The sequence below is a fragment of the Arachis hypogaea genome, chromosome 15, assembly GCF_003086295.3.
Source record: "Arachis hypogaea cultivar Tifrunner chromosome 15, arahy.Tifrunner.gnm2.J5K5, whole genome shotgun sequence".
NCBI classification, from domain to species: domain Eukaryota; kingdom Viridiplantae; phylum Streptophyta; class Magnoliopsida; order Fabales; family Fabaceae; genus Arachis; species Arachis hypogaea.
In genome coordinates this window covers 85,477,718-85,487,386 of record NC_092050.1, presented here as the reverse complement: position 1 = coordinate 85,487,386, position 9,669 = coordinate 85,477,718, and the positions used below count along the sequence as shown (strand labels likewise).

General features: G+C 39.3%; 1 non-coding gene across 1 annotated transcript; it reads left to right on the top strand.

The window, feature by feature from the left end:
• Positions 1-9,333: 9,333 nt before the first annotated feature.
• On the top strand, positions 9,334-9,437 carry LOC112752382 (small nucleolar RNA R71). Its single transcript, XR_003176821.1, has one exon. It is a non-coding gene; the product is annotated as a small nucleolar RNA R71 (small nucleolar RNA).
• The last annotated feature ends 232 nt before the right edge of the window (positions 9,438-9,669 follow it).

Here is a 9,669-nt window from a genome sequence, read left to right as displayed (position 1 = left end):
TACATTTTGCTTGTTTGCCTTGTTAATTTTCTTTCTTCTTTCTTTTGTTTAGAGAGCTTATTACTCATTGAAGGCTTGGTGGCAAATGTTGTGGTGGCCTTTGGCTTAATTTCACTCAACATTTCTTCACCACAGACACATGGCTCACTTTGTTTCCTCCTAGGATCATTGATGTCCAGCATCTCTTTGGATAACTAAGTGTTTTGTAGCTAGGTTGCTCTTTATTGTGGACTTTCAGTTGGCAATCCCAAATCAGTTGATCTAAGTGGCCAAGTTTTGAAATACTCCTTAGAACTTACTTGTCCAAGCATATCCTAGTAAAAAAACACCACAGGCATGTGTCCTAGGGTCCAAGCTATTGGTGTCTAGCCTTATTATTTGTTTCTTTGCCACTTTTTTTGCTTTTTCTATTTCTTTTTCTTTCTCTTTTGATTTATTTTCAAGGGATTTTCATTAGTTGAAGGATCATAGCAGCAAACTAGCTTAAGCTTCAAGTAACATGTCATTATGCAGCAATTATTGTATGAGCTATCAATTGAATCAAGCACATACCACCACTAACTTTCATTCTAACTTTTGCAACATTGAACACTTACTTTTCTAAATCAATCATCTCTCTTTTACTCAAACAACATGGGGAACAAAACAAAATTTAAGCAAATGAAGGATGACAATTATTCTGCAGATAACTTTTTAAGCTAAGATTATACAAATAGCTTTCTTTAGCATGTACTTCCACTTGCAACTAAATGATCATTCCAGCCAGACATAAAGAAATTTCTGAATTAAATCATTACACAATAAACAAGGATCAAGTATAAATACAACCTGTTGGGTTGCAGCTTTCCATTCTTCCTTCCGTTTGCTCCTTGTAAGTCATAATGCAAATGTTCCTTGATTTGTTGGCTATTTTCCTGCATACTCCTCAAATGTTGCCGGCTTTTCAACTCCTTTAGGTATCCAATTAATCTACAAAGATTATGTGTGGGCTCTTGGACTTACTTTGGTGTGTGAACACCAAACTTAGTTCCTTGCCAATGTTTCTTGTGCAACAAATTATATGTGAAATCCTTTTCTTTTTCAAAAGCAATAAAACCAAAAACTAGAAAATAGCCGAATAGTTAACTAGTTTATCTAAATGCTTGAAGCTAGCATTATGCAGAAGGCAAGAATATGTTGATGCGCATAAACTTGTTATGCTACGATTTAGGAAATTGCACGATCGGCAAAATTCCTTCCGGCAAGTGCACCGGTTATCGTCAAGTAAAAACTCACAATAGAGTGAGGTCGAATCCCACAAGGATTGGTTGAGTGAGCAATTCGGATTAGAAGTGTGTTCTAGTTGAGCGGAATCAAGATTTAGATGAGACTTGCGGAATGTAAAATTGGCGGGAAACGTAAATGACAAGAAATTTAAATGGCGGAATCTTAAATTGCATGAATTAAAGAGCAGAAGCTAAATTGCTGAAATTAAAAGGGAATGGGGGTGATTGCATGAATTGAGTTGCAGAATGTAAAGAGAAAGTGGAAATCAGAAATGGGAATTCATTGGGTTATAGGAGATATTGAGATCTCCGAATCAAAACATGTTTATCTCTTCCTCAACCAATGCGTTCATTGAACTTTGCTTGGCAATCTTATATGATTGGCTCCCAATCCCTTGGCTCACCAATTCTCTCTAAAAACAAACAAATTCCCAATCCCTTGGTTTAAATGTTCATAAGAAGAGATGATGCTCGATCACTGATTATACCACACAGTTTCATGAACCACAATTTGGTAGGATTACATGTCACAATATCCATCCAAACCCCAATCCAATTCACTGTGAGAAAGCTTCTCTAGCATGAATCCTCCATTCCTTTCCCAAGGTTCCGAAGGATTCCAATTATGGGTAGTTTCTTTCCCAAGACAACTACCCAATGGAATTAGATCGAGAAGCTTTCTAACAAAATTCAAGAGAAAAGATTGAAGAAGAAGATAAACTATTATTGATTCATTGAATTACAATAGAGCTCCCTAACCCAATGAAAGGAGGTTTAGTGAGTCATAGCTCTGAATTCAATTACAAAGATATGAAAACTAGCTAAATGAAAAGGTAAAAGTCCTTTCTAACTTAAATTCTATCCTATTTATACACTTTCTATATTGAGCTTCTGTTGTGTTTCTTGGGCTTTGAGGCCTCTCCCTGCTTTCCTTTTGCCTTGGGTTTATGATCCATAATCTTGATGAGGCTGTTGATCCAAATTCTGTAACATTCATTGAGCCAACTTAGTGATAATCAAATAATGACACATGACTCAATAAATTGAAATTTCAGACTCATCAATCCTTCAGGCCCAAATCCCATAAACCATGATATTCAATTGGGTTTCATACCAGAGTAAGTTTAAGTTAATGTTTGTGCTCAAATACTAACTTAAACCGCAATATTTTTGGCCCAGAAACCTTTTCCAAGAGTGGCGTTTAAGTTGCAGTTTAAGCTTAAACTGCAGCTTAAACGCCAGACACTTCCAGTGATGCCTTTTGTGGTAGCACGTTTAAGCTTCAGTTTAAGGTTAAACTGAAGCTTAAACGTGGAAATGGAAGAAGGCAGCCCTGGAGGGTAATATAGTCGAACACGTTTAAGCTTCAGTTTAAGGTTAAACTGAAGCTTAAACGTGGAGATAGAAAAGGCAGCCCTGGAGGTCGAACACGTTTAAGCTCCAGTTTAAGGTTAAACTGGAGCTTAAACGTGGAAGGGGAGAAAGGCAGCCCTGGAGGTCGAACACGTTTAAGCTCCAGTTTAAGGTTAAACTGGAGCTTAAACGTGGAGGCTGAGAAAGGTAGCCCTGGAGGTGTCGAACACGTTTAAGCTCCAGTTTAAGGTTAAACTGGAGCTTAAACGTGGAAATGGAGAAAGCAACCCTGGAGGAGAAACTTGGTCGAACACGTTTAAGCTCCAGTTTAAGGTCAAACTGGAGCTTAAACGTGGAAATGGCTCCCTGGTGCTTTTCCCCTTTCTGGCGTTTAACCTCCAGTTTAAGGTTAAACTGGAGGTTAAACGTGGAACTGCCCCCCTTGGTGCCCTTCTCACTTCTGGCGTTTAACCTGCAGTTTAAGGTTAAACTGGAGGTTAAACTTCAATTCCAGCATTTCTTAGCTTTCATGATTCTGGCGTTTAAGCTCCAGTTTAGGCTTAAACTGGAACTTAAACTCCACATGTGATATTCAAGCTTCCTTTATTGATTTTGTTGCTTCCTTGCTTAGCCTCTTCTTCCCTGAAATCATCCAAACAATTGCATCAAAGTCTTGCAAAATTTCATGAGAAATCTTCCATTCATAGCATTCAAGTAATATAACTAAAACTCATGGAATTTGCATCAAAATCATACTGTTTGGATGGTTCATTGCTTTGTTATTCTTTTAACCATTCTTGGTTACTTTAAGCTCAAGAAAATGCATAAAACAACTAAAACTAACAAAAAAATGCTAGTGAAACTAGCCTAAGATGCCTTGGCATCACAACACCAAACTTAATACTTGCTTGTCCCTAAGCAAGTCCTGAGTTATTTGAGAAGAAAGTATGAAACAGAAAGCAATTACATTGGCTATATTAGCAAGCATTTGAAGTTCATCAGAAGGGTTTTATGCAGAAAGTTGCAGCATCACTTTTTCATTCTTATCAGGTAAGATTATCACTTTTTCCTTGCATCCATCAAACACTGCTATGGCCTCTTGTTATTCTTATGTCCTTGGCACTTCTCTTCTTTGTTTTTCTTTTCTTTTTCTTAGAGCTTCTTTGCTCCTTGTTTGCTTAGTGTCATGTGTTGCACAAGCCTTTGGCATTTTCTTTTTCTTATCAGTGCACTACACATATCCACTCCAGGCATTTTAGTTCACATTTCTTCTTGAGACATTGGTGCCCAGCACCTCTTTGTGTGACTAAATGTTTTGTATTTAGGTTGCTCTTGATAATGGACTTTTGGTTGATAATCCCGGGTTAGTTAACCCAAGTTACCGAGTGTTGAAACACTCCTCAGAACCTATTCATCCAAGCATATCCTTAATACATAAACACCACAGGCATTTGTCTCAGAAGTTCAAACCATTGGTGCCTAGCTTATTTTGTCAATTTTTTTTGCTTTTTGGTTACCCTTTTTCAGTGGCTTTTTCTTCTTCTTTTTCTTTCTTTTTCATGGCCAAAGACATTTATTCATCAAGATCCATAGACAGTTTTCAATTTCTACACAAAAAATGATAATTCTACACTCTATTTCCAGTGATCTGACTAAACAATCAAGCATGCATACCACCACTTAATTCTACTTGATTTGTCACTAATTGAGCCAAGTTACTTTTGTTCAACTTTTCTTTTATTTTTGGAAACAGAACAAGCATGGCAAGCATTTGTTTAAGAAGGTGGAGTTATATCCAAACATCTAGGCATTCACTTTATTCAAAGCAATAAACAGACAAACATACTAGAGACTTCACATTAAAACTTAAATGACTCATAATGAAAGAAAGCTCATAAAGACAATTCACCAATTATCATTTGATTATTAAGGAGAGAGACCACCTCTCATTTATTGCTTGGTTCTTCTTGATTCTTGGGATCCTGCTTCTTCTTGCTTCCTACCCCTTTTTGACCACTTGAACTTCCTTTGTCTTTTCTTATGAGCTTTTTCCAGAATCCAGCCTTTTTCATTGTTTCTTCCACTCCTTTTTCAAGGATCATTGCCTTGTTTATTTCTCCTTCTTTCCTCCCTTTGAAGTACTCATCAAAAGCTGGGAATGCTGGGTCCATCTTGTGTAAATGTTCTCCTATGTAGTTAAGCTTGATTTGCGAACTGATGTTGTAATCAGCTTGGACTGAGTATCTTGCATTCTGTAAAGTGGTGGCTTCCTTGATTGCCAAGACATTGGCATCTTGGTGTTGGCATATGTGGCTGAAGGATTCCTGTAAGTGTAAATTCTGTTCCCTTTGCAGATCCAAGAATCTTGATTCAAAGTTCCTTTGCATATCCATCATTTTTAGGTGAAAGTCCTCTTGTCTCTCCTGAGACCTCATGTATTGTTGAGACATTCCTTCCATGATTTCCTGCATTCTGCTCATATCCATGGGGTCTCTAGGAGTTCGTTGTCTTCTTTCTGGAATTGCTTGCTCTTCTTGCTCTTCTTCTCTGTCTTCTCCTTCCTGTCCTTCTTGTTCCGCTTCTTGCTCTTCTTCCGCTTGTTGCCCTTCTTCTTTTCTTCTTTTTGTATGTCTTGGAGCAGTTGGGCCAAGAGTCATTCTGTACGCAGTTATGGCCAATCCCGGGTATAGCCAATTAGGTCTTTCATCTTCAAGTGGTACTTGGGCATCGATGCATAGTCTAATGATGGTGCTAGGGAAGTGGAGCCAGGATTCAGGGTCACTTTTCTCACTAAACTCTTGTATCTGTTCAGCAATGAGTTTATGAACTTTGATTTCCCCTCCCACCATAATGCAATGTAGCAAGATGGCTCTTTTAGGGACTATTTCTGAAGAGTTTGTAGTGGGTAGGATGGATCTCCTAACTATTGCATACCACCCTTTAGCTTCCGGTGTTAGGTCTCCCCTTCTCAAGACTCTTGGAGCCCCTCTTGTTTTTCTCACCCATTCAGCTCTGATGGCACAAAGGTCTTCAGCAATAGTTGTATAGTCAGGTTCTCCTATCATCCTTTCTTCATAACCTGCTTGGCTGAAATGTATGTTTTTCAGGCCAAGAGTTTTCATGATTGCTTTGGGACTGAAGTCAACTTCCACCCCTCTCACATAGCTTTTGTATGTGGGTTTCTTGGTTGAGTCTTCCCTCACTGCATTTGCATAGAACTCCTTCACCAAGTTGATGTTGATTTTAGTGATTGGCTTAGTCAGGAGCTCCCACTTCCTCTTTTTGATCTTCTCCCAAACACCTGGGAACTCATCCTTTTCAAGGTCAAAGGGAACCTCAGCTAGTACCCTTTTAGGTCTCATCCATTCGGCTTGAATCTCATGGAAAACTGATTTGTATCTCCTTGCATCGAATTCCCTGTTCTCCTCCATTGGTTGCTTGTCTTTTCTTCTTTTGTGGCTAGATGAGGCTGCCATTGGTTCTTTGGTTTTGGTAAGTTACAAGCTAAAGTTGACAAGGTGAAGCAAGAAGTGTTGTTGGAAGTGTGGTGAGGTTGTTTTCGGCAAGAGATAGTTATGCTATGATGAAGGAAAATGTGCATGAAGGAGAATTGGTGGTGTGGAACTCGTTCCCCAAGTGGTTCTTTATAGTGCTTGTAAGTGAAGACTGGACGGCCAGGGTGATTTGTGAAGGGTGGCTTGATGGTAATATATGAATTAGGGAGAAGGACGAATTGCTTTTCATTTTCTTGGAAGTATTCTGAGTGCATTAGGTTGTACATGTAGCTATCTTTTCATGCAGAACTTCCTTTTCCCATGTGTTAGTTTCAAAGACTTGTGAACTTCCTTTTTGACCAAGCACGGCACCTCCCCTTTGTCTTTTTCCTCCATTTTTATCTTTCCTTTTGTACCTGCACAAACAAAAAAATTTGCTATCATTTTTTTAGTGCATGTGAATAATGAATAGTACTTGTACATGTCTTTTTTTTTTTTTTTTTCTTCTTTTTGAATTGTAAATCAATGATTGACTTCCTGAGCTTATAGCCGTGACTTTTGTATGTATGCACACTTATTACTGGACACCAAACTTAGTGTTTGGTAATGTGTCCTGATGACATGAAATCCATGTTGGTTGTCCTTAATGAATGTGCATAATTCTAATAAATCCTAGTCACTTTGGCGCTTTGATCCTAAACAATTTTACTACCTAAAGTAATTGAAATCAAAGTATTAAAACATGCAAATGGTATACTTGTCATGAATTTCTAAATCCAGAGGAACTTCTTGCTTTTCATAAACTGTGTTCAAAAGGAACACCAAACTTAATGTTTGGTCGTGCACCTTGAATGAAAGATGGAATCCAATTTGAGTAAGATTTGGGAGTGCCTTCAGGCACACCAAACTTAGAGACCAATTGTAATTTACATGCAAAGTTTAGTGCACTTTATCAATAGTTGTCCTGAGGATTCAAGTTCATGCATAAGAAACCATGCTTTATTAGATGTAAAGCAAAGCACTAAAGAGTAAGGATACTAAAACATGGGTTGCCTCCCATGAAGCGCTTCTTTAACGTCACTAGCTTGACGGTTGTCCTTTGTTAGAGTGGATTGTAGTGCTTGATGTCTTCTCCTCTTACTATGAAAACGTCCCCATTTGATTCCTTCATGACTTCTAAATGTTCCATAGAAAGAACCTTCCTGATTGTGAACACTTGAGGGAGCTGGGAAGGAATGGTTTTGAGGCCAGGTGGGATTGGCAGATAATGACTTGATATCACTTCATCTCCCGGAGAGAAACCTTCAGTGGGAATTTTCTTGTTTCTCCACCCTCTTGGCAATTTCTTTACAATTCTTCCCTTTCTCTTGAAGCTTTCTTCATTGACCCTTATGCCGGGAGGATCCTTCTGATCTGTTTCTATTGATTCTTGTGGCTTTAACTCTTGCAATTCTTGTTTGCTTTCCAAGGACTGTTTCAGAGTTTCAGCTGCCGGATTGCTTTCCTCCAAACACAGATGGCTACTCTCATCCTTAGGCTTTTCATGTTCTGGTTCAGGCTCAGATGCAGGTTTGAAAACATTGAAAATGAGCTGTTCATCATGTATTCTCAAAATTAGCTCTCCTTGTTCTACATCTATGAGTGCTCTAGCAGTGGCTAGAAATGGCCTCCCCAGAATGATGGGGTGTAGGTAGTTTTCTTTCATGTCCAAAATGACAAAATCTGTGGGGAAGAAATAGTTTCCCACTTTCACCAGCACATTCTCAACTACCCCCTCAGCTTGCTTCTGAGTTTTGTCAGCCAGTTGTATGATTACATCAGTGGATCTCACCTCATTCAGTTGTAGCCTCTTCATAAGAGTCAGAGGCATCACATTTATGCTAGCTCCTAGATCACAGAATCCTCTGTCAATTTTTGTTTCCCCTATGATGCAGGGGATATGAAAACTTCCTGGGTCTGTTTTCTTAGAGATTATATCCTTCTTGATGAGGGCACTGCATTCTTTGTTCATTATTACAGTTTGTCCTCCCTTTAAAACTCTTTTCTTGCTCAGCAATTCCTTTAAATACTTGATATGTGTAGGCATCTGCTGGAGAATCTCAAGAAAGGGAATATTGATATGGAGAGACTTAAATGTCTCTAAAAACCTTGAATAGGTTTTCCCTTTTTCACCTCCTCCTAACCTCTGAGGAAATGGTGCTTTTGGTTGGTATATTTCCAGCATGCCTTTTTGCAGTTCCTTGGCTTGCTCAGTTCCACTTTCCTGCTTAACTTCTTCCACACCTTCCTTCAAGATTTCTGGCTCCTGCTCTGAGGGCCTGATTCCTTCTTCTTCTGAAACTTCCTTCAATATGGTGATGGCCTTGCATTCTTCCCATCTCACTCTCTTTTGTTCCCCTTTAGGATTCTTTTCTGTGTCACTAGGGAACACTGCAGTTGATTTGGGGGCCTGTTGAGATAGCTCTCCTACTTGAGACTCCATCCTCTTGAGTTTTTCACCATGGTTTCTTAAGGTAGCTCTCACATCATCCCTGAAGCTTTTCAATTCGGTTATGTCTTGACTCATGGTTGCCATCATTCCTTCTATCCGGTTTAATTGATCTTGAAATTGTTGGTTCGGATTAGGTTGGGTATGTTGATTATTTTGGCCATGATATGATGGTTGGGAGTAAGTGTTTTGTGTGGCTTGGTATGATCTTTGGTTGGAGTTTTGGTATGTGGAATTGTTATGTTGGTTGTGGTTGTAAGGTTTGTGGTTTTGTGGTTGGGTTTGTTGGTTCCCCCACCCAAGGTTTGGGTGATTTTTCCATCCTGGGTTGTAAGTGTTGGAATGTGGATCATATGATTGCCTTTGTTGGTTTCCCACATAGTTGGCCTCTTCCCAATCACCTCCTTCAATGCTTACTTCCTCTTGATCTTGTGTGTGTATTGCAGCCACTTGCTTTGTTTCTAATTGCCTGGTAAGCTCTGCTAGTTGCTTGGCAAACACCTTGTTTTGGGCTAGAATTGTATCAACATGGTTCAGCTCCATGACTCCCTTAGTGTTGTGCCTCTCTGATGCATAGTAGTACTCATTCTCAGCCACTGTCTCAATCACTTCAATGGCTTCTTCCACAGTCTTTTTCCTGTTCAATGAACCTCCTGATGAATGGTCTACAGCCTTCCTTGATTCATAAGAGAGTCCATCATAGAAAATATGCAATTGCACCCAATCATGGAACATGTCTGGTGGGCATTTCCTTGTCAAATCCTTGAATCTCTCCCATGCCTCGTAGAGAGTTTCACCATCTTGTTGTCTAAAAGTCTGAACCTCAGATCGAAGCCTATTGACCTTTTGTGGGGGGTAGAAACGTGCCAGAAACTTGCTTTCCACCTCATCCCATGTTGTTAGACTCCCCCTTGGGAATGATTCCAGCCACTTAGCTGCTTTGTCCCTAAGTGAAAATGGGAACAAAAGCAGTTTATAGGCATCTTCCTGGACTCCATTGGACTTCACAGTGTCACAAATTCTCAGGAATTTTGTGAGATGTTGGTTGGGATCTTCATTAGCACTCCCA